Here is a 27,560-nt window from a genome sequence, read left to right as displayed (position 1 = left end):
TCCTATTTCAGTCTTTTGACTTTGTGCTAAACTTTCCTATAGAGTTTGGCCAATGACATGTGACAGAAGCAACAGTGTGTCAGTTCTAAATCTTACCTTTCAGAGGCCTCCTCACATATCTCTTCTTACCTTTATGCTACTCTCTCATCCCAGTTAGCCCACTAGTCCAATAGCAGGGGAATAATATATATGGTGAAATGCCCTCACAAATTTATAGATATGTACTTATAGGCAGAGCCACCCTACTCACTGGAACTTCAAGAAGAGGTACGCAGTCAAACTAAACCAACATTAGTAAATTACAGCCTACCCTCAGACTGTAAGCAATAATAAATAATTGTAAATTTAAATCGCTATGATTATGAGTTGTTTCTTATACATACTGGGTTTGAGAATAGGTGTCAATATTGATATTCTGGATGCAAAGACTATACACATGCCATAAGGAATATTAGCACACATATGTACTGCCCAGGTCAAGAGAGCTATAGTCAACAGACTAGTCAGAAAAATGTCCATGAACACATGAAATAAAGAGATATTTTAGACATCTGTCACAACCAAAGGTAAGTATGAACAATGATATTTGCAAAGGTAACCTCTTTCATTTCTCTTACTTCTGCCTCTCCCCAGGTCAATCGGGAAATTCAGGCATTGTCTAGGAAAAGAAAAGGCATACTATTAATAATCTATTTTATAGCTTTAATTTTTATACTGAATTGATATATTCTAATTTGACAAGAACAAAGGTGACTTATATTATCTAAGATTGAACTTACAGTTATGGAATTTACCCCTCAAAAATTATGGAATTCAGTGACTGAAAATAAATAGCCCCTACAGAGGGGATTTAAACAGGCCATGTGAGAAAGAAAAATTCATTACTGATTGGATTCAGAGTGCCTCTATAAACTCATCAATTATTTTACCATACTTCCATTTCATTCAAACTGTAATTAAAAAATAACTAAAATGTTTAATCAATAGTTTGTGAATAACAAAAGACTTTCATATATTTAAAAATAACAAGGGATTCTATTTTTCTTATAAAAATCAATTAAGTGTGAAAACAATGTAAATGAATAGTCAAACGTAGAAAGTGATAGCTTTCTTTTTAAAAATTAGAGTGTTGTGAATACTTTCATTTTATTTCCTTCTCTAAATTTCATTAATGTGATCAACAGAAATATAAGAAGATAGAAGCTATAGCAATGATTAAAAAAAACATCTTGGGTATCATAATGATTAATTTATACATCAAGTTGGTAAGCCACAATATTAAAATATTTGGTCAAATAGTAGCGATGTCAATAGAATGTGTGTGTGTGTGTGTGTATGTGTGTGTGTGTGTGTATTTATTAGATGAAATTAAAATTTAAATCAGACTTTGAGAAAAGCAGATTATTGCATGTAATGTGGGTGGCTTAATGCAATTAGTTGAATGGCTTAAGAAACAAAAATAAATAAATAAATAAAACTGAAGTCTTATGTGTAAGAAAGAATTCTGTCTCCATACTTTCATCAGACCAAACCTGCAACATCAGCTCTTTCTTAGGTCCCCAGCTTCCTGATCCACTTGGCAGAATTAGGAGTTGCCAGGCACAATAATCAGGTTTCCAACCCAAACCCCAAGAAAATCTTTAGCCTTTGTCAGCACAGGAACAGGTAATGGAAAGCAAGAGCACCCAGTGCACCTGACTGCTACCTGGGAATGATGTTCAATCTCATTTAAAAACACACATTAAAATATTATCTCATTGGGAAAAAAAAGAGCATATTATCATTGTCAAGGTTGATCTTATGTGAGTACTATTATATATTATTGATATATTTGTATCATAACTTACAAAATGAATATTGAAAAAATAAATATATTTAAAAATATTAAATCTTAAAGTCACACATTCAAGATAATATAATTGTGCTTTTGATAAAATATACCTTTTTATAGGAAGGAAATTAAGATTTAGTAGAAACTTAGTGAAATTTACACAGGCTTGAAGCTAGGATTGTTTAAGTTCATTTTACTGAAAGGAGATTCTGAGTATAAATAGGATATTATTTTATAGAATAAATTTCAGACAAAAATTGTATACATTACAGCGTAACTTAAACTCCTACATGATCTTAGGACTCTATCAAGTTCCCTTGAGTTTCTTTGTTGCTCTAGAAATTGAATCAATATTTTCTCCTATAAAGAACACTGCTATCCTTTACCAGTAGTCAATCCAGAATGGATGATGAGAATAAAATAGCGTTTTCAATATAGAAAACACTTAATATAAGTTCTTGATGTTTCAATGAGGCAGATCCCCACCTGCCTTTTATTATTGCATTAAGGAGATGGATTTTTTGAGAAAATAATTTGAACATTTCAGTTTTGTGGAATTAATTACATCAAATTAAAGAGACACAGACCTTTTCTCTGTGTGTTTATTAGCTGCCAGGGAAAAAGTGAAATAGAGGCATTATTGAAATGGCAAAAACAAAAATCCTATTTGATCAATTCCCAACACACATATATCCTTTCTTCACTGAGAAGAAAAGGTGTGTCTGCTTACATCTAATATAAAATGTTGCTGTTCTGTACTAAACATAAAACGTATCAATAAGGCCATGTGATTATGGCACTTTAAATATACAAGCATGCACGAAGGTCATAAACTGAACAGAATAATTATCAATACTCCAATTAATGTTTTAATGGTTTTTTAAAAATCTTTTTAGTTTTATTGAGCTGGAGAATTTAATTCAGTTTATTACATGGTGGAGAGTATATAGACCAAATCTGAAAAAAAAAATTGGAAATTACCAATTTTTGTTTCTATTCAAATGTTTGAAGATGGAAAAAAATTGATTTCCAGACAGTTTTTTTTTGGTGAAGAGTGTGGAGTGAGGAGAGAATTAGTCACTCTGCTACATTTAAACTTATTTGCCCTAAATGGGAGAGGACAGCAGTTTCAGAAGTTGCTTAAGGTAACATATTGATACGATAAATTAAGAATGAAATAAGTTTCAAAAGATGATAAACATCATGGAAACATGAATGTGAGGCACATGAGGAAGTCAGTCAAAAGACAGCACATTTGTCCTCCATCCCTTATCATTCAATGTTTCAGATCATTCTTCTAGCCAGGTCCTACTTCTAAGTTATCTGCTTAATGTCTCTCTAATATTAAAGCTTAAGTGTCTGCTCTCACATCTCTGTTTCTGATGTGCCCATTTAATGAATGATAACTCTGTTTTTAATTTCACCAATTTAATATGTTAACATTAAGAAGTTATAAAGAGAGATGCAAAACATGGTGATCAGGGAAATTCATTTTCACCAAAAAGTGTAGTGGTGGAAAAAGGACTCTGAATCTAGAAAATTATTTGGCAGAAATGGACAGCCAGAAAAGTAGGGACAACATTGCTTCATTCCTACAAAGACCTAGTTCATATAAAATTCATACATATGGTTATGTGTTGAAATGGGAGAGTTCCTTAATTCCCCTCACAAGATGTGCAACATGTTTGACCTACTTGGTCCCCCAGTAGCTCAAACTCCTTAGGGGAGCAGGCAGATGGGCAGGTGCAGAGACTGGCATGAGTGCTTTTGGGCTCTGGCCCCACAGCAGTATGTAAAGTGGGTGTCTGCCACTCCCGAAGCCCAAGTGGATGTGTATTACCAAGCTCTTTTAGATCTGCTGTCTGCAGACAGCTTGTGTGTTAATCAACTCAGTAGACCTCCTGCCTTTTTGCAAGGGCAGGAGGCCAGTGTGACAGCCTTCCATAACCCGAGGCCTTGCCCAGTGTACTAGAAAAGTTGGATAGCATGTGGACTGGAAGGATGAGTGCAGAGTTTTACTGTGTGGTGGAGGTGACTCCTAGTGAGATGGATGGGGAACTGGGAGTGGGATGGAGTGGGAAGGTGGCATTCCCCTGGAGTCAGGCAGCCCAGCAGCTGGACTCTTCCCTGACTGCCCCTGGCTGAACTTCCCTCCTGGTCCAGATGTCCCTCCTCTTCTCCATTTATCTGTAGCATTGTTCCGCTGTCATTGGTCAGCTGGTCTGACATTCAGCTGCTTGTGTGTGTGTCCGCTAATGTTTCAGGGTTTTTGTCTGTTTGTTTTGAGACGGAGTCTTGCTCTGTCACCCAGGCTGGAATGCAGTGGCAATCTTGTCTCACTGCAACCTCCGCCTGCCGGGTTCAAGTGATTCTCCTGCCTCAGCCTCACCAGTAACTGGGACTAGAGGAGAGTGCCACCAAGACCAGCTAATTTTTGTATTTTTAGTAGAGATGAGGTTTCACCATGTTGTCCAGGATAGTCTTGATCTCTTGACCTCGTAATCCCCCTGCCTCAGCCTCCCAAAGTGTTGGGATTACAGGGATGAGCCACCACACCCGGTCAGGTCTCAGGTTTATATGGGGGCAAGATATGTGACATGATGGACCAAAAGGCAACTTTTGGGGCATGAAAACAGAAATACCTGTCCTTATTTAGGGCCTCAGGTCTTCAGGCTTGAGGGTGGAGCTTTTGCCAGGGAACCGCTGTCTTCTACTCAGTATTTCCTTGTTTCCTTTCCCTATCAGTGTTATACACAATGTTTATCCCTGCTTTTGTTGGACATTTTGTGCCTTGACTACAATCATTCATTCTTTGGTAATTCCAATTTTTTTAATGGCACTATCGAGCTTCTACTCCTTTCTTATTATTCCCTACATTCATTGATACAAGTGTAGTGTTCTATATTAATGCTAACCTCTAATTACCACATGTAGCTAAAATTCTCATCTAATGTCATTTGTGACTCAAGTGTTTTGAGTGGAATTGACTCTGTCTTACAGCTACAGAAGTGCATACCAATACCCTTCTTGGCTGTCACAGACATTCAGAGATTCATAAGCCCTTGCTCACTTTTATTGGTTGAGGGATAATTACTTGACCCAAGATAGATGAAAAAGACTTAATAAAAGAATTTGGCTGGAATCATTGTGACAGAAAATCTTTATTTCCTTTGGAACTGGTAACTATAAAAGTAATATATATTTGGAGTCGCTGAGGACTATTGGGTAAAAAGACTTACATGACAATGAATCCATTCAGAGGAATTATGAAGCATGAGATATGTGAGAGATTCAACTGATGGTGTTATTTGAGCCTCTGGTTTAACCCAAATGAAAATGCCAAACTGAACATAAAATTTTATGTTTTGTAAGTGTATAATATCACATTTTTCCTTAAACCCATTTGAGTTGATTTTCCATGATAGAGAAGCCAAGGACTCATAAATAAATATTGTATAAAATTATTACAGATGATATTAAATTATCAACATTATCTCATGATTGAAATATATTTGGATAGTCATTGTATTTAAATCTTCCTTTTTCAGTGATTGAAATAATGTTAAATGAGGCTCCATTACAGTAAAATTAATTCTATTAATCTACTTGGTAACCAATAATAATTTAAAATATTTTAGAAAGCACCAGGAAATAAAATATTTATTATTTACTTAAAAGTATGTCTACATTGCATAGCAATCTCATGAATTTTTGTTAAAAAATAGAAAAGAAGCAAGATATAATACCAGTTATTTGATTAAGGGTCAATTGTTTGATCAATTTATTTGAAAATATTTAAATAGTCCAGTTTTATCTATCTGTATCTATCAAAAATAAATTTTATAATTATTATTTTATGTTCATGTAACATAGAAGGTTCAATTTATTACTGATATATAAAGGTAATATCATCATACGTTTTGAAAATCCAAATAAGAAAATCACTGGAAAAGGAAAATTTAAATACAATGACTGCCCAAATACAATTATTCTGTTTTATTTGTAAACTTATAAGTAAATACTTAACAGTGAAAAACAGGTTCTAGGGCTTTAAGAAAATAACCATTTTACTTAAGAAAGATATGCTTTAATGCTATGGTAAATTTAACAACTGACTTCATAAACTCTTTTTATATTTATATATGTTTGAAACCTGTATAAACATGTTACAGATCAGTTTTATTACGTTCTCAACATGTACTTTGAAGTTAAAAAAACTGTAATTTAGAAAATAATTTTACTTGTAGTTTAAACTCTGAATCGAGTGCTGTATGTACTTGGTTACCGGCTGCCAATCTGCAAGAAGATCATGGCAAAATTTAAATCTAAGATATAGATACTTTTTAATATCTAAACATAATTCAGTTAATTCTTAAAAAGATCTAATGTAGTTTTCTCTCAGCAGATACCTATACTCCTTATAGTCTGACTAAAATTTTATAATTCAGGCTTTGCTTATGTCAACTTGTACCAGAATGAGTTGAATCATTTTCCAATTAACATTTAAAAAAATTATTTACTTAAAATAAGCTAATTTGGAGCCACCAGGATCCCTACAATCATTTTATGAATTGTATGAAATAGCTATTTTGTTATTTTAATACAGCTTGGCAGAAATCGATGCCTAGTTCTTTATTTCTGTGGGTTTCTTAATGCAGGTTCTTGTGTTTTCCTTTGTGTCTCTCTGTCCTCAAGCAAAGTGTCTGACATGTGTAAGAGTGCAATACATATATTAAATGAATAAATGAATACTTACTATATCATACTTTTATGAGTTTTTATTATACATTATTTCTGTGTGTTTGTTAGAAATTATTAAGGACCTTATAACAAAAATATCATCAGCCAGACAGGTTACTCTTTGATGAATGACTAGTAAATCAATATTCCTTTGTGTGTGGTGTTATTTACATTTGTTATATTGAAAGCTGCTTTCCATTTTTCCATTTATATGAAAGTACAAATATCAATGGGGAGTGGAACACTAAAAAATCGTAGCAGTGATAAAAGTTATCTCATTTCATTGAGAGGAAGATGGATTAGAATTGAAATTAAAGTAGGGCTACATGCTAACAAAAGCAGAATGAATCAAAGCTACAGAATAAATCCAAAGTTTATTTTTCTGAGAAGAATAAAATAACTAAGAAAAAATGTATCTATAGATAGTTAGATAGATATCCTTATGTATATTTATTCAATGTCAAATTACTAAATGAAAAGCTAAAATCTGTAGTTATATTGAAATTCTCTCTTTCTCTCTCTCTCTTATTTAAGTTATTGGAATTAAAAGGAAACTAGACTAGACTGGTATTTAAAATAACCAGCTACAATTGTGTTTTTGCACATTACAAGATAAGTAAACTTGTGGAATACAAAAACTCACAGAGGCTCACCATTCTCTTGTAAATTAGGAAACATCAGAAACAGCCAAAATGGCAATAATATTATCTGACCTGCCTAAGTTAAATACAGAGGTGTAAAGGACTAATTGCCATAACTGTATAGTCCGATATTCTATGAAATATATTTTTTACCTGATTTAATTTAGTAAGAATTAATACTTTGTAAGACAGAAATTATTGTCTTCATTTTATCAATGAGTTTGCATTTAATAACACACTTCACTTACTACAAATTCATTACAAATAATTATTAACATTATACATACAGGCTCACTACACATTCTTTGTTGAGTAAGATAAGAGAATAGAAATTACATCAGTAATGTTTCATGCCAACAATTATAACTTTTGCCACCGAGCAGATTGGTTCATTAAGCATACCATATGTTTAAATATGGTTATATTTATGCGTCTTCCAAGAGAGATGGGTGAGCTCTGTGAAGAAGGTACCATATCACAAGATGGAAAATATTTATAATTGATACAATATTTGATATGAAAGTTAGATTTTTTTGTTTAATGTTATTTTGATTATCCTGACTGCCAAAAGTAACACGATTTTTCTTTAGTAAGCATAAGTAAACCAATGATTCTATTGAGCAATGAAACAATGAAGGTATTGAATAAATAGATCAATGGATCTCATTCTTCAATGTATATGTACAAAATATCATACTTAAGGTTTCACAAATAAAGAAAAAATGCTTTCCCACAATATTATCCTAATGATTATGCCCCTAAATACAACACCAATAAAGTCATAAAAAATTACTTTTGGCATTCTGTTTATATAACAGAATCACAGATTAATGACATTTAGTGTTTCATGAGTCATTATTTTTCTTCATACTTCCTATTGCAGTTTACTCTCAATATAGCAATTGCAATATCTACTCTAATGAAATATAAAATACCAGAATACTACAATTTGTGTATATGTGTATATGAAAATATATGTATGATTTATTTATTATTGATACATAATTTTATGCATTTTATGGGGTACATGTGATATTTTGTTGCAAGCATAGAATGTGTAATGAATCAATCAGTGTATTTACAATATTCATCATCTCAACATTTATCATTTTATGTGTGTTAGGAACATTTTAACATCTTTATTCTAGTTACATTGAAATACACAATACATTATTGTTAACTATAGTCATCCTTATCAAATATAATGTCTTATCAAATATTAACACTTATTCTATGTAGCTGTGTGTTTGCATGTATTAACCAATTGTCTTTCACCCTTCCCCCAACCCACCCCACAGCCTTTCTACTCTCTAGTAACTATCATCCTGCTTTTTATTGTAATGTGATTAGCTTTTTTAACTCCTGAATATGACTGAGAACTTGTGGTATATGTCTTTATTTGATTGGCTTACTTCATTTAACATAAGGACCTACAGTTCCATCTATATTGCTGCAAGTGACAGGATTTGATTTTTTTTATGTCTAAGTAGTATTCAGTTGTGTATATATCTCACATTTTCATTATCCATTCATTCAAAGGTGGACACAGTTTGATTCTATATCCTTGCTATTGTGAATAGTACTACAATAAACATGGAGATGCAGGTATCACTCTGGCACACTTATTTCTTTCTTTTGAAAAAAGACTCAGTAGTGGGATTGCTGAAACATATGGCAGTTATATTTTGAGTTTTTTGAAAAAATATCCATACCATTTTTCATAATGGCTCTACTGATTTACATTCCCACCAACAGTGTAAAAAAGTTCTCTCTTCTCAACAGTCTTGTCAACGTCTGTTATTTATTTATTTATTTTTTCTTTTTTAATAATAGTCATTCTAATTGGGGTAAGATGATAGCTCATGGGGTTGAGCATTTCTTTATATTTCTGCTGTCCACTTTTATATATTTTTGTGATAAATGTCTATTTAGATTCATTTTCCACTTTTTGTTGTTATTTCTTTTCATGCTATTTCATTAATTTCCTTGTATATTCTGGATATTAGACCCTTGTGAAATTAATAGCTTACAAATATTTTCTCCAATTACCAGGTTGTCTCTTCACTCTACTAATTGTTTCTTTTACTGTGTAGATTTTTTAGTTTAATATGATCCAATTTAAAAAATTTTTTCCTTTTGTTGCTTATGCTTTTGAGGTTTTAACTATACAATCTTTGCCTAGAACAATGCCCTGGAGTGTTTTCATATATTCTCTTCTAGTTGTTTTATAGTTTAGGGTCTTACATTTAAGTCATTAATCCATTTTGAGTTGATTTTTAGTATCTATTCAATGAGAGATAAGGGTCTATTATCATTATTCTGAATGTGAGTATCCAATTTTTTCATTACTATTGATTGAAAGGGGTATCATTTCTTCAAGGTATATTCTTGATGCCATGTAAAAAATCAGTTGACTGTAAATATATGGATTTATTTCTGGGTTCTCTATTCTGTTCCATTGGTTTATACATCTGTTTTTATACCAATACCATCCTTTTTTGGTTACTATAGCTTTGTTGAATGTTTTGAAGTCAGATAATATTATGCCTTCAGCTTTGTATTTTTTCTTTTTTTTTTTTTAATTGCATTGGCTATTTTTTGGTTCTATACAAATTTTAGAATTATCTTTCCTATTTCTGTGAAAAATGTCATTAGTATTTTAATAAGGGATTACATTGAATATATATATTGCTTTGAAATAATATTAATTCTTCCAGTCCATGAACTTGTGCTGTCTTTCCATTCATTTGTGCCTTCTTTAATTTCTTTCATCAGTAGTAGTTTTCTTTGTAAAATTCTTTCACCTCTTTGGTTATATTTACTCCTAGGGTTTTTTTGTTTGTTTGTTTGTTTGTTTTTTGCTATGGAGCAACCATATTCCAATTTTGGTAAAAACAAAAACAACAACAAAAACAAACAATAAATGCTTGCTTTCTTTTACTGTTGGCTTGCGTTCTTGAATTCCCCAGAGTCAATCCCCAATTTTGGAGTTCACCTGCATAATTTCTGTACAATAATAATGAACTAGCAAAAAAAAATCAAGAAGATTACTATCTACAAAAAAAAAAAAAATACCTAGGAGTAAATATAACCAAAGAGGTGAAAGAACTTTACAAAGAAAGTTACTTTCTTTCTCTCATAGAAAATATGGCAAATATTTATTACATATATATATTATTATTATGTAGTAATAAGTCTGACATCAGGAAGCATAAGGATGATGTAGCCTCTGAAGTCATCAAAATAATACTTCTACCTTTCTGCTCTATCAGACATTATGGAGTCTACCCTTTTTGCCGAGGCTTAAGTGCAGTGGCACAATCTTGGCTCACTGCAATTTCCACCTCTCAGATTCAAGCTATCCTCCCTTCTCAGCTTCCCCAGTAGCTGGGATTACAGACATGTGCCACCATGCCCAGCTATTTTTTGTATTTTTGGTAGAGACGGGGTTTCATCATGTTGGCTAGGCTGGTCTCAAACTCTTGACAACAAGTGATCTGCCCACCTTGGCCTCCCAAACTGCTGGGATGGCAGGTGTGAGCCACTGCACCTGACCCCTATTATTAAGATTTCTAAAATACATATAGCTAGAATATAAATAAGCAGCCCTTTGTAATTATAACAATAGTATATATACAACATTCTTACATATTGTATAATTGTCTTTATAAAATTTCAAAAAAATTAGATGAATATGTAAATGTTATGAACTTGTAAATACAAGGTTTTTACAAATAAACATTAGTAAAACAGTCTCAATAACATTTTGATAACATTAAGCAGAAATATAAAATTTCCTTTAGTATACTTACTAATGAAAATCACAATGTTGGATGCAAGCTGAAAAAGATGTCTCATAAATAAATACATTTAAAATAATATTTTGAGACAGATAATACATTTGGTTTAGCTTTCTTTGGCTCCATCTCAGGCAACACACTAGCTTTAGTGTATACTCACTTATTCATAAACTATCTGCCTACTTTCATGTAATGATTAGGTGTTTTGTATATCATCATCACTTTATTGTTTCATAGTATTAAAAATAAAACAGAAAATTTACTAGAACCCCTCTCACAAGCACTGTATTCTTTAGGCTGATTGGTAATTTACAAACTTCTGTGTCTCTATCTAAGCCAAAAGTCTTATAATTATTTTTCATAGTCAAATAGAAATTTTAATTACCGTTACAGTGATACTTTTGGAAAGAATTCATCCTTGAAACTTAGACATTGCTTATAAACTCTTTGCTGATATTTGCTAAGAGGCTAGAAACATTTATTTTAAGTCTTTATATTAGAGGATGATAGAGCAGAAGACCTTGGCTAGATGGCTAACAGGTATGTGGGAATTCTTTTTAAAAATATTCCATACCCAACTGACTAATGGAAGCTAATAACTTATGCCATTTGCAAGATTTTTTGCTGATGATAATAGATCTAATTGGCTGAGTGTTTAAGTGTGAGTTTTATGTTAAATAGTACAATCTACTGGATCCAGAATGCAGCTGGAAAAATTAGAGTTTTACAGACACATCTAGTTTGTTATAGAGGCTTTTAAGTCATTAGCATAGTCATTAAGGTTATAGATGGGAATGAGTTCACCCAGATAATAAAGTAAAAGAATGAAGTTATAGAAACTCAAAGGACACTAATCCTGTTTTGAAAAGTGAATTAGACCAATTAAATCATTGGCCTAATGATTTCACCAGGCAGACAAATTTTCTTCAGTAACACTACTGCTAGGAACTTCAAATTAAAAAATATATATATAAAACATCACTAAGCAGGCCACATTGTGAAACTTAATAGGATTCTACTCAATATAGTCTTTTTATTTTCTTTAATTTGAGTACTAATGTATAATGTGTGTGCTACACTAGACCTAACAACATTATATACTTTTTTGTCATTAAAGTACTAGAGTACAAATAAAGCTGACGCTGCTTTTATAATTAAATGAGATGCCACTCCAAAAACTCTACCTCTTCTTTTGTTTTTCAGGAATATTAAAACATAAAAGCCTAACGTCAGTATGCCCACATTTCTGTAAGAACTTACAATTGAGATAATTTCTCCTTCACTATATCTAAAACAAATAAACACACGCTAGATCTAAATGTAACACAAGTGCACATGCTGTATTTGGCCAACAAATGCTGCTGAATGTTCATGTTAATATTAGGACTATTTTTGCTTCAGACTGGTTTCAGCTTCTTAAGAGCTTCAAGTTAGTAAGAAAAGTTTTCATATATTTCTACAAACATATGGTCTGGATTTTATTAATAGATACGTATTTTTACCTCATTTTAACTCTATATATTGAGGAAAATATTCACTAATTACCACAAAATGCAACTCTCCATCAGAGACTTAAAACAACAGAAATTTATTTCATATTTTCTCAAATTTCAGTGTGGGTCAGTAGAGGCTTGGTATCCTGTCACTTTGGATCCATGCTGTCTTCATTTTTTAATGTTATCTAAGCTTGAAACATCCACATTCATTGTATGATGGAGGAAAATCAAAAAAGAGAATGATGAAGGAGGCATTAACTGTCTTTAAGAGCCAAACCAGAAGTGATGCATATTACAGTCACATGTCCCCATGGGACTATGGCTCCAAATCCATTTTAGAAATCTTCTGAATATAATAGGAAAATTTATTAAAATTTCTGAGGTTCAGGAGAAAAAATACTTTAATGTCTTTTGCTAAATTATAAGTTGTTACAGTGAAAATATGATATTTTAATCTATAATATACCTTAGAATGTTTCACAAGAAACCATAAACAGTTAATTAAAGTCTATTGCAAATGCCTTTTCAACTTTAACTTTAGGAGTACAGATCTACAGAGCTACTAGTACATATGTGTGTCACATTCCTCTAAAGTTGGTAAATCAATAGGTGTAGGAAGACTTTTTAAAGATTTCAATATAAAAAAGGAAGATACTTATAAAATGGTATTTTACAAAAACACAATTTTTTCTTCCTTAATTCAAATATAAATATTCATAAAATTGTAAGGTTATTTTAATGCTTCTAAATATAAATAGAGAGGCTCGTTTTATTAAAAACATTACATTCCAGACAATTCAGTAGTAATGTAACATACTATTTTTTATTTAATCGTTTAACAAGTTTGTGAAATAAGTAGTAATAGTCCCCATTTGTATTTTCAATAAAGGTGCTCTAATTTATTTAAAAGGACATATAACTATAAAAGTAATGGTCAGAATCGATATATTTTTATCTAAAGCCTATTTTTTTTTATCAAACTGTATATAAGATTACCCAATTGAAACATTTCAAAACAGACTTTAACCTAAATTGCTAGTAATCCCCTACTTCTTTATAGAAGGAAAGAAGTCAAAACACGGTACTGTTTTTAGGAACTATATACATTTATAGCACATGAATAGATATTTCACTGATCCTATTAGTAATATGGTAGTAAGTAAGTGATAAAGACTATTTCAAAGAGAAGTAGGCTATCAGAAGAGTATGTGGTCATAGAATAAACTGGGCAACATAGGGAAGTTCAAGAGAGTGATTTTGTCAATTATATTAAATTCCGCGAAGAGTAGAGAAGAGATTCAGCCTAGGAAGTCGAATTTATTTCACAATTAGGAAGTGACTATAACTTTATCATTCAGAGATTAGTCAGGAAAAAAAATATTTTGGTTTCCAGGTTCATCCATGTCCCTACAAAGGATGCGAACTCCTCATTTTTAATGGCTGCATAATATTCCATGGTGTATATGTGCCACATTTTTCCTGTCCAGTCTATCATCGATGGGCATTTGGGTTGGTTCCAGGTCTTTGCTATTGTAAACTGTGCTGCAATGAACATTCGTGTGCATGTGTCCTTATAGTAGAACGGTTTATAATCCTTTGGATATATGCCCAGTAATGGGATTGCTGGGTCAAATGGAATTTCTATTTCTAGGTCCTTGAGGAATCGCCACACTGTTTTCCACAGTGGTTGAACTAATTTACACTCCCACCAACAGTGTAAAAGTGTTCCTATTTCTCCACATCCTCTCCAGCATCTATTTTCTCCAGATTTTTTAATGATCGCCATTCTAACTGGCGTGAGATGGTATCTCAATGTAGTTTTGATTTGCATTTCTCTAATGACCAGTGATGATGAGCATTTTTTCATATGTTTGTTGGCCTCTTGTATGTCTTCTTTTGTAAAGTATCTGTTCATATCCTTCGCCCATTTTTGAATGGGCTTATTTATTTTTTTCTTTTCTTGTAAATCTGTTTTAGTTTGTTGTCTGGATATCAGCCCTTTGTCAGATGGGTAGGCTGCAAAAATTTTTTCCCATTCTGTTGGTTGCCGATTCACTCTATTGACTGTTTCTTTTGCTGTGCAGAAGCTGTGGAGTTTGATCAGGTCCCATTTGTGTATTTTGGCTTTTGTTGCCAATGCTTTTGGTGTTTTGGTCATAAAGTCCATCATTCTCAGCAAACTGACACAAGAACACAAAACCAAACACCACATGTTCTCACTCATAGGAGGGTATTGAACAAGGAGAACACATGGACACAGGGAGGGGAGCACTATACACGGGGGTCTGTTGCGGGGGAGTGGGGGGGACAGCGGCGGGGGGAGTTGGGGAGGGATAGCACGGGGAGAAATGCCAGATATGGGTGAGGGGGAGGGAGGCAGCAAATCACAATGCCATGAATGCACCTATGCAACAACTTTGCATGTTTTTCACATGTACCCCAAAACCTAAAATGCAATAAAAAAAAAAAATATTTTGAAATAAATAATGATTTATTCTAGGAAATTAGAGATTTACATAAACTGAGGAAGAATCAGAAAGAAAAGAACAGCAAACTGCTTTCAGATATTACCAAAGTGAGAATAGCTAAAATTTCTGCAGCCAATAAATCCAGATGTCTACAGTGGCAAAGTGAGTAATTCTCATGAAAAGCCCTAGAATCCAAGAGATATTCTGAACTGCCTGTTCACAGTAGATGTGATTTCAAGTGTCTGCCTGCAACAGGTTTTACTCAGTAGGACTCCAAAAACAAGGAAAGCTGCAACTGAAATTCTAAGCTGTCTGCATTTGCCATCATAGAATATTGTCTATTTTTCTTCCACTTTTCAGAATTTGATTGCATATCTCTCACTGACTAAATCTAAGGGGTGAGATTCTGGAAATTAAGTTTAAGGTTTCTCCCCAAAATGCAAAAGAGAATGACAAAGTAACTCTGCTGAGACCCTGTGTCTTACTAGGGAGAAGGTTAATGTGAAAATATAAGGCTATGATGTAGAAAGTATGTGCAGCAAACATTGTGTAACAATCTACATATACTTTCTGCATTCTATTAAATATTTGTCCCAGATGCTATCAAATTATAGAGAAGAAGAAAAGGAATTTATAGACAATGAGTTTCTGTGGAAAATTGTATATTTTAAAGTTTCTCAAGGTCTCTAATGTTTTAACTCATTAAGAAAAGGCTCTCCGTTATTATGTTGGACATTGTGATTATTTGGGATTATGTCTTGCCTGGTGTTAGGAAAGGCTGTTGTGAAAATGACTAAAACACCAAAAGCATTGGCAACAAAAGCCAAAATAGACAAATGGGACCTAATTAAACTCCAAAGCTTCTGTACAGCAAAAGAAACAGTCATTAGAGTGAACCGGCAACCAACAGAATGGGAAAGAATTTTTGCAATCTACCCATCTGACAAAGGGCTAATATCCAGAATCTACAAAGAACCAAAACAGATTTACAAGAAAAATACAAACAACCCCATTCAAAAGTAGGCAAAGGATATGAACAGACACTTTTCAAAAGAAGACATATATGAGGTCAACAAACATATGAAAAAGTGCTCATCATCACTGGTCATTAGAGAAATGCAAATCAAAACTGCATTGAGATATCACCTCACACCAGTTAGAATGAGGATCATTAAAAAATCTGGAGACAACAGATGCTGGAGAGGATGTGGAGAAATAAGAACACTTTTACACTGTTGGTGGGAGTGTAAACTGGTTCAACCATTGTGGAAGACAATGTGGTGCTTCCTCAAGGACCTAGAAATAGGAATTCCATTTGACCCAGCAATCCCATTACTCGGTATATAACCAAAGGATTATAAATCATTCTATTATAAAGACGCATGCACACGTATGTACATAGCAGCACTGTTTACAATAGCAAAGTCCTGGAATCAACCTAAATGCCCATCGACGATAGACTGGACAAGGAAAATGGGGCACATATATACCGTGGAATACTATGCAGCCATAAATAGACTGGACAAGGAAAATGGGGCACATATATACCATGGAATACTATGCAGCCAATGATGAGTTTGTGTCCTTTGTAGGGACATGGATGAATCTGGGAAACATAATTCTCAGCCAAATGACACAAGAACAGAAAATCAAACGCCGCATGTTCTTCACTCATAGGTGGGTGTTGAACAATGAGAACACATGGACACAGGGAGGGGAGCATCACACACTGGGGTCTGTTGTGGGGGGCAAGGGAGGGACAGCGGGAGGTGGGGAGGTCAGGGAAGGATAACATCAGGAGAAATGCCAGATGTAGGTGACGGAGGGATGGAGGCAGCAAACCACATTGCCATGTGTGTGCCTATGCAGCAATCCTGCATGATCTGCACATGTACCCCAGAACCTAAGGTACAATAAAAATAAATAAATAAAAAGAAAATACATTTATTATGCAAGACTAAGAAAGTAAAAATGGCTAACAGTTGCCAAATGAACAATTTCAGTTCAAAGCAAATATAATCTTCTGACTAAAGTCTTTTGTAGTTGAAAAAAATATTGATATATAGGATAAACAATCATAAAACAGTATTGCTAAAAATGTGTTTGAATAGATTTAGTTGAGCCCATGGTTCATTGAAGGGATAAATATATATATATATATATATTTAGTAAGGATCAGAAAAAGATCTAAGGTCACTTTTAGTAAGCATTTTTGCCACAGAATGAGATGGTTGTTTTTCCTTATAATGAAAATCTTGTTTGTGACAGACGTATGGGTAGCAGCTGCAATAACAGAAGTATTTAAGGACAGGTGAGCATTCTGTTTTTAAAATACAGACCTCAGCATACTGCATAATAGCTGCTTTATCTTTTCACTCTCTTTTTCTAACTCTCCCTACTTGTTTTCTTCATGATGTACCTCCTGATGGATTCATGTATCATAGAAAGTATGATAGTGTTTCCCCTGAGCACTCTATAGAAGGGAGGTCAACTTCTGGCTGAAACAACCAATTAGTCACAGAGTAAGAGCTTTTCTTCTGAGCCTAGCATCAGTTACATACAAAATTCATTCAAAGACACACAAATAGGTCTGGGCTGAGACACATGGCCCAGGCATACTCTAAAGAGAGCCTTGATTCCATACCCCTGTTCCTAAATCTCAAATACCAAAACTTCCAATTGAGGTCAGAAAGCTTATAACACAGAGTTAGAAGGCTGCACAAAGAGAGCATAATGCAACATGATACAAAGTACAGACTTACTAACAGAGGAACCATCCCACACACTATATGCAGTGATTTGTACTTAGTAAGTGGAGAGCAAGAGAAGAAAGCTCTCAAAGCAGTAGGCATCATCTATTAGTGCATCCTCCTGGGTCTTCCAGTTTTTGTTGTTGTGGTTGTTGTTGTTTGTTTTTTGTTTTGTGTTGTTATCCTGTGGAAACAGAAATTGATCCACAACTGAAATTTGGTTTGAATGTCAAGGAGGATGACTTTCCACACACCAAGAACATTTCAATGAAAGTTTATTCTTCACACATGGGTTCCTTGGGGACAGCTAGTCAAGGACAAGCAGGTTTGAGCTGGGTTGAGCCAAACTAGAGGGTTTATGTTGGGTTTTTAGTGACAAGTAGGCTGGAATGGGGACAAGTTCCCATACATGAGAAGTTTAAATTATCCATTAGTGCCAAAGGAGGAGATACAGATATGCAGAGGCTTTCTTACCAGCCTGTCCAAATGCAGTGCCAAAGGGGAAAGGAAGGTGAGGCTTTGAAAGAAGTCAATGGTCACACATCACAAATGAAGCCAGACCTTATTACTACCATTCCAAACCCGATAAAACATTAACTATGAGTTTCCCACTGACATTACTACTGTTACTACTACTACTTTAGCAATAATTATTATATTAGCAGTAGTAATGATATTTATCATGTAATGTTTAGTGCCTTCTATTTACTAAGCCAGATGCTAAACACTTAAATGCATATTATCCTGTAATCTTCAGAATCCTAAAACAAAGCTAGTATAATTTTTCGTACATGTGAGGAAGATAAGAATCAGAAGAATTTTTGGACATTACAATTTTTTTATTCAAGAGTTTTACTAACAACCACATAATTTACATTGCCAAATTTCCTTTTTAACAGCTGAGGCACATACAGATCTTAGAACTGTTCATTTCAATTGCTTAATATCCTTTTGGTTTGATATTTTATAGAAAGGGGGAAATCTCATGAATTCTTACCTTACCAGTTCATAATTTCCCCTAATTTACAGCTATGTTCATGTACAAATTTTAAATGGTCATGCAGAAACAATTGCCAGCAAAATGTACATTATACATATAAAATAAACTATTTATAAATGTTATATATAATATTTGATTTGTTAAAAAAATGTATTTCCATTCATTCATATTTCTTAAGGACATTTGTCTAAATGAAATATCAATATAAGGGTATATTCAAAATTAATGTGTCTACCATTCATATAATAATTTTTGTCTTCACCATTACTAACCAATCGTTCCTTTAGGAGGCATGAGTTACTACAGTTTGCTATACTGAACAAAATGATTATGAATTCACATTTTCTTTCCTAAGATGTTTTATTCCCTATTTATGGTTTATAGCTATACCTTATTTGCACAAACTGACTTATTTCTCAGGATAAAATTCAGGTTGTTTATCTGCATAGTATCCAATTGAGAAGGGTTAGAAACTGGCCTATTTCTCATCATCCTTTTTGCATTAGTGAATGTGAGTATGCTAATGAGGATATTATAGCATTTATTTGCAACTGACTTTCACATTCACTTTTTCTTCATACCAAATATTCAGAAGCGAATGAATATTAATTTGAAATAAATATGCTGAAAGAAAGCTATGCACTTTTTATGATGTAGCATGCTGAGGTCTTTGCTGTGGATCAGAGAGACTTAGCCTATTATTCATCTGTACATAGATCGTGGCAATGGGCCAGGAAGTCACAGAAAAATGAAAATCTGCAGGGTTTGCTTTGTATTATTTTTATCCCTATTGCTGAGAAGTGGTAAACTAGTAAAGTGATAGAGTAAATTCGGGCCCCTGAATTGGTTTTATAGGTTGTTGACAGATAACATTGTCTTAAATATTGAAAAATATGAATTGGCAGTGCCGAATATAGTGATGCAATGATGATTTTAAGAGTGATAATAATCGTAATTATCTCTTGTGCATATTAAATTGTTAGGGTAATGTTTAAGCCAGCAAGACACAATGCTTCTTGGCATTAAGTTGTACATTTGTTATATGATTTAATTATTGCTTTAGTGTTTTATATGATGGTAAGCTACTTTTATTAAAACCACATCTTGCTAAGTTCATATTAAATATTATATTTGGTTTCAGTATATATTTAAGGATTAAACATGATTATATGTGTTGAAAATTATCATTGTGTATTTGAAATAAATATATCTTTAGATATATATTATTTTATTTTTGAAAGTCTGGTTAACTACCCATAAAATGTCCATTATTTAGTATACAAAATTTATTTTGATTGTGAATAATTTTTATGTCATTTTTTTTTACAAATACCACTAACATTATACAGCTTGTCACTCAGAATTTGGGTTAAGCAAAAATGAGACAGCTTAATATGCACCATAAAATCAAGAAGAAAATGTGTACATTGTATATTTTTAAATAGTTGAAAATAGTTTAAATTAGTAACTAATACCAATTGATAAAACTATTAAAACTCCCATTGAAAAAGGATTTCTTTTGGTGCTTATATCCATTTCTCTTGCACATTTTTTGAGTAGGCTTCCTATTTGTTCTCATTTTTTCTTCTACATTTATTCTTCCTCAGAGAACTGGCAAACAGATTTGGCACAGCTGGGTTGGATGGTAACTATGCCACTCTAGAATGATGTTCTTTAGTAACATTGAGGACAAAGACCTTTACATTTTTTAGAGACTAAAACAGTCACTTTGCTCTGTACTTCATTCACTAGCTTGAGGCTAACATTTTAAGATCATTTAATAATTATTATATTTCAAATCTGGGGTTACTAATTCATATTTGTCTAGATGCTAGACAATTTTGTGGATTTAATTGTTGAAAATTGCATTATGCAAATAATATTTTCCTGTCATTAAGACTTTTTCCATGAACTCTGCCATACATAGAGGATATTTACTCAAACTGTGCTGTGGAATGGGTCACCATTATGTATACATTTTAACATATAAATACACAAATGATTCATGTGTTATAAAAATATAAAACCAATATAAAAACAAATAAATAATAAATTGTGTATATATGAATGTAAGAGCAGTACAAATTGTAATAATTTTAATGAAACAAGTATTTTAATATATAGCTTAACTTTTTAAAATATTGTTTCCTTAAGTGGTTGCATCATTTTGAACTTCCATCAGCAGTGTACCAATCCAGCTCCTCTATATCAACAGTTGGTATGAAAGATATATATATTTTTTAGCTTAGCTAACATGTTTTTCTGATTTAATAAGTACTTTAGCCTTTTAGGTATGAAGTGGTAATGAATTGTGGTCCTCAAGTATTTTTGTGTAGGGTATATTACCAAGATTTCTTTCTCAGCAGATAACCTAAATTCAAGAAGATAATAATTTCAGCCTAAAATCAAGACAATAATACTATACTTTCAATATAAGTGCAAAATTACCTTAGGAACCTAGCAATTAATCAACTGAAATCTACTCTTCTATGCTGCGAATCATGCATTTAAGCATATATTTATGGAGTATGCCTTTGGAATATATTTCCTTCATCAGATAATAAAATTTATTTCTTCCTTTAAAACACAAGTAAACATATTCTTTGTAACACTTCTCCCAGTTTCCCCTGGTCATTATAATTGCTTTTCCACATTACATTTTTTTCTTTGGTATCTAAAAAATGTGTTTATGACATTGTTTTCACACTTGAGACATTGAATTATAATCATTGATGATAAATTTGTTTCTCCCAACACAAGATTTTTGTTTATTTATACACTACCACTACAGATATGCAAGACAATTTTTTTTATTTATACGCTACCACTACAGATATGCAAGACAATTGGTAGTTGATTATAAGATGTGATGTAGTCATTTCCTGGAAACATTCTATAATTTTACAGTTTTGAGAAATGAAAATATTGCTTTTTTGTAAGACTAAACACATTTAAACTTAGTAAGTTTAAAGTGCTAAACAAAAAAAAAGATCATTTTTTTCCTGGCTACACATTGCAAAAATATAGAAACATAATTTTTAAAACCAATGAAATTATCTGAAATCCCACCAACTAGAAATAAGCAAAATTGGCATTTTAATTTTTTCAGAAAAAAAAAAAAATTTACATTGGATCGTGTATGTAATAATGATTTCAACTGGCATTATGAGTGTAGCCTGAGTTATTAAACGTATTTAAAAACATGGTTCTTCTGATTATATTCTGTTCCAAATTATGTATGAACAATACTTGATTAAGATGGTTATATTTTATGAATTCAGCTATTTTTCAATTTTTACTATTATATTAGGATGCGTCTTTGTCTATAATGATTTTCAACATACATTTTAATTTATTTACAAATTCACAAAAATGAATTTGCTGTTACATATTTGTCTTATATTGTGTTTAATCATACAATTACTGTATTATAAGATAGAAGAATTCAAATACTAGAGAAAGTAGGATGTAAGAACTACTCTTTCACCACCTAAGATGAGTTTCATATACTCTAGGAGTAACCACAATTTACCATTTCTATTTTTAGTTTATCTGGTAATTTTCATCATAATTTTAAATTTTATATTTTACATTTGGTAAATTAAATATCATTTTATAATTTTATGTTTTGAAGTGTTTAAGCCTATAAGCTGAAATATGTGCTAGTCCACAATTTATAAAACTCACATTCATTCTATGAAACATGGATTATAAGAGTTGTTCAGTAGTTTGTACCACCTGATGAACTGTTCCTTCATTTTCCATTTTGTAGCCTTTAATCTTTTAGTTTTAAAGATTCTGCTTGCATGCTGTATTTAAGCACTTCCACTGTGAACAATCTTTAAACAAACATAATGGCTCAGCACTATAAAAGATAGAAAATTATCATGTCTACACATGACTATACCTCCCAACCCACTACTCAGATTTAAGATAGATACATCAGAGTTTAATAATGTTTTAATTTAGAAAATATACTATTTCATTTGTGTGTTTAGTGTGCTTATACAAATAATAATTATATAAATTAAAGACATTATAAATAGCACAACCAATATTATGATGATTTAAATATATCCATCTTGTTCTGAAGCCAACAAGATTTCTTGAGAGAATTAATTAAGACTTGTAGAAAACAGACTGTAACTTCTTTGAAAACTTCTGGGTTATTTTTGGTTTGCAGATTTCCTCTGTTATTTTTCAATTGTTAAAATCACATATGATCCCTGTTTTTAATAAACTCTTAATTTTCCTCTTCAGATTACTTTTTTTTTCCTTTCACTATTTTTTTCAATTTCACTACAAAACTCTGTGTTACAGTCACCACTATGTGATTCTGGGGAGATGGAGACAAACACAAGTTCTAAGCTCTGGAATCATGAAAACTAATTTCAGCAAAAATTTCTAATTTTCTGGATATATAGTACTATACTTCAAAAAACACTAATATATCCTTTCTCAAAAATTGTGTGACTTTCTATTTGCTTACCCACAATTTATTTAATAAATATTATAAAGTAAGCTTGATTTTCATTATTAGGAAAGCATAAATATCGCTAAATTGACCATATGGTGTTTAAGATAGGTAGAACTGAGAGATATATGAACACTGATATATTAGAAATGGTACTTACTTAACTGTTACCTGGAAAGACTCATGGAGAGCAGAAACTGATACAAACCAAGGGTTTATTCACAATTGGCATAATTGACCCTCTTTTAACAAATAAAGTTCAGAAAGTTAAACATTTGGTGGATTAAATATCATTTTATAGTTTCATATTTTGAAGTGTTGAAGCCTGTAAGCTGAAATATGTAAAATGTGATTTATGTGCTAATAGATTGTGAAATGTACATTTTTCCTAATTTTAATTAATAATAATGAAACAAGTTATCTTTTTAAATTTTCATTTTGTTTTATTATACTTCAATTTTCTGAAAATCTCTAGCACTATTTCACTGTGCTCTCCAATCATACAACTATATTGTGTAGAATAATATGAAATAGCTTGTAGGAGAAAAAATTTAATTAACTTTTGTGACTGAATCTATATCAGGTTTTTGATGCTGTAGTACTTAAAGCACAATATGTGTCTTCATAAATAAAAATTAATATTGTATTTTGTAAAGTTAATCATGAAAGAAAGCATTATCTCAAATTATTGAAGGAAAAATGGTAGATTTCAAAGAAAGTAATTGTTCCAGTTATATTAACTATCTTATGTCTCATTCTTACCACAATTACTTTGTCTGTTCTTCTTTCTATTTATCCATTAATTGAACTTCTACTCCAGACTACAAATTTTGGCATTATAAAGAGAGATTATAACACACCCCATAGACACTTTACCCAAGTTAGTTACAGCATAGTGTAAAATGAAAGATAACTGGACATATATACTGCTGTAAGGAGCACATAGTAAACTGGGCCCAAATATAGACTGATGGCTGCGGGTGTGAGTTTTGTCAGAGAATACCTCCCCCCAGAAGCAAAAGGCCTCCACGTTTTGAAGAATAAGTAGGAAATGAGCATGTTGGTGGAGGACTGAACTTTCTAGTCAAGGGTTCTGCTTTGGCAAGATGGTTGTATTGATAAATTACAAGCTCTGAAGGTCCACCATCTGTGACTTTCCAGTCTCTTACTCCTCAGACTCAGTGTCTTGTCTTTTATAACCTATGGATTTTCTGCACCCACATCAGATGTCTCTTCTAGCCAACCTCTCTGTCTCTCAAGGTATTCTATGATATATATAACTGACAGGACTTATATTTTTCCAATGATGCATTTAAAATAAATCATGTCAGTATTCCACTTTAAAATATTTACTGCCTCCTCACAACCTATACAATAACATCTCAAGACCATACCTGGACATTTAGAGTGTGCCTATCATTTTGAACTCAGTCTAGTGTGTGAATCTCTGATTCCCAACTCTCTTCATCCCACGCAATTCAACATTGTTGTCACCCTTTTGTTTCCAGTATAGACCAGACCCCATGTGAGTTTGCACATGCTTGTTTCTTGAGAATAGAATTCCCTTCTCTAACTCTTCCTCTCATGATTTATACTTTGTCTTCTATTTAGAAATTCTTATTTGCCCTTCAGGATTTATTTTTAAAGGCTGGTTGCAAAATGGTAGTGAGTTTCTGTCCCCATCAAAAAATTACTAGATATAAAATCATATTGTCAGCAAAAAGAGATAATTTTACTTCTTTTTTTCCTATTTGAAGGCCTTTTCTTTCTTTCTCTTTCCTGAATGCTCTGCCTACAACTGCCAGTACCATATTGAGTAAGAGTGGTGAGAGTGTGCATCCTTGTCTTGTGTCTCTTATCAAAGGATATGCTTCCAGCTTTTTCCCATTATGTATGATATTGGCAGTGGGTTTTTAATAGATGGCTCTTATTACTTTGAGGCATATTGCTTCAATTCCTAGTTTGTTGAGGGTTTTTATCATAAAGGGATGTTGCATTTTATTGAATGCTTTTTTCTGCATCTATTAAGATAATCATGGTTTTTATTTTTAATTCTGCTTTTAGGGTGTTTCAATAAGTGTTATAGAATCACACTTATTGATTTGCAATCTATTTTATCTACTATAAGTATAGTTACTTCTGGTCCTTTTTAGTATCAAGTTGCATGGAATATCTCTTCCCATACCTTCATCTTTATTCAATTTATGTCTTTTTAAGTACAGTGGGTTTCTTGTAGGAAGCATGTAATTTTGCATTTATAAATCCTTTCAACCACTCTATGCCTTTTAATTGGAGAACTCAGTCCTTATACACTCTGTTATTATTAATAAGTAAGAACTTTCTGTTGTCTTTTTTCTGTTTGTTTATTAACTCCACTCTTTATTTTTTCCTTTTTTACTGACTTTTTCTGGGGTTGAGTGGTTTTCTGGCAGTATATTTTAATTTATTGCTCTATTTTTAGCAAATCTATTACAGGTGCTTATACTTCAGTTACCAGGAGGCTTACAGAAAATATATAATAGATATAATAGGTTATTTTAAAGAAATGACAACTTATCTTAGATCACAAAGAAAAATATAGAAACAAAAATTTTTAAAAACTGTACTCTTGAACTGTTCCTCCAATTTTTGATTTATGCTTTCTCAATTTATATATTTGATTTGGTATGGTTTAAATCTCTGTTCCTGCCCAAATCTCATGTCGAATTGTAGTCCCCAGTGTTGAAGGTGAGGCCTCGTGGAAGGTGATTGGTTGATAAGGATAGCTTTCTCTCCTGGTGCTGTGTCATGATAGTGTCTTTATAGTGAGTTCTCATGAGATCTGGTTGTTTAAAAGTGTGCAGCACCTCCCCCACCTCTCTTCTAGTATGCAGTCAGCAAGCCTATTAAGTATTATTGAATATAATAGTGTGCAGTAAATATGTTCTATAAAGGGCCAGAGAATAATACTGTAGTTTTTGGAGGACAATCAGTCTCTATTGCAGCCACTCATCTAAGCCACTGAACTATAAAAGTAGCCACAGACAACACATAACTTAATAGGTGTGGTTGTATTCCCTTAATACTTGATTAAAACAGGGAGTGGCTTAGATTTGGTCTGCAGACCACTGGGTTAGAAAAATGTGTTAAAACTTTATAATATAATCTTTTATATGTTCTGCAACCCCAAGATGCTAGGATCATATATAGTCTTTCTTTTAAAAATAACAAATTTTATTTTGCATAATTATAAATATTTTCTAAAATAGTAAATATGGACAATAATAAGAAGACACACCAAGTCAAAATCTTTCTAGATTTTCAGTAAAAATAGTTTTGAAACTTCATAATAACCTTATATGATGGTATATCTTTCAAACTCATATGAAACTCAAGTAGCAGAAAACTATAGACTCAGCTTCCTTCCTAGAGGATTTTAAAGCTTAACTGCTACTTTCTCACAACTATGCTTTAAAGGTCTATGGTTTCCTTATTTTGAAGTGCAGAAATGAGTCTACAGAGACCAAGTTGAACAGCATTGTTTGGCTTGAATTGGGTATATGTCTTAAGTGTTTCTATGCTTTCACTTTTGAAGTATAGTTACATCCTACCTTTAATAAAGAAGTGTACTTGAAAGAAAGATGTAGCATTTGTAAACATAAAACTCAAGTGACTAAAGCAATGAAATAATCTAAAATTGTGAATGTAGAGATGAGTGACTTATTTACTAATACTACTTTTGTTATTTTCCTGCTGAGAAAAGTTACATTTTTTTACCATGTATTAGATGAAATATTCTGCTGCAAAATTAAACATTATGATTTATGGGATTTATTAAGTGTAAAAAAAAGGTAATTAGCTTTTTAGTGCCAGAGGCATCTCTAAATTATTTGAGTGGAATGCAGCTGGTTTTGTGATAAACTCATAACTGTGGGTCAGTGGAAAATAATTGATACTTTTCCTTTCCTCTAGTACCTTGAGCTTTTTAAAAACTATTGTTTTTGTTGATTTCAACTGTAGGTTGACGTCACTAAAGCTCATAATTCATCATTTTTGAGGGTCTGTGTTGAAACAGTGAAAATACAGCCTGACTGACACTTGTTTGAACCTACAGACAATTTAAATTATAATGTACAATTGATAAAAATAATAAAATTAGGAAAATGGTATTAAGAGTTAACTTATTCTTGTATCATGCTATATTTTGGACTCATATTTTTTTATATGAAAGGAACTACTATTTGGATTTCTCCCAGAGATAAAGCTTGACAGCCTGCTCTCAGTTGGGATTTCTCTTCTCGAGAATATAGGCCTAGTATCTTTTGCCTTTTCCATGTGTCTCCTTCAGGACCTGGAAAGGCGATTAACCAAGGGGACTGTT

The sequence above is a fragment of the Aotus nancymaae genome, unplaced genomic scaffold (genome assembly GCF_030222135.1).
Source record: "Aotus nancymaae isolate 86718 unplaced genomic scaffold, 86718_ANA_hifiasm-v0.15.2.pri h1tg000003l, whole genome shotgun sequence".
NCBI lineage: Eukaryota > Metazoa > Chordata > Mammalia > Primates > Aotidae > Aotus > Aotus nancymaae.
The sequence above is the reverse complement of the archived record's forward strand: the minus strand, read 5'-3'. Positions refer to the sequence as shown.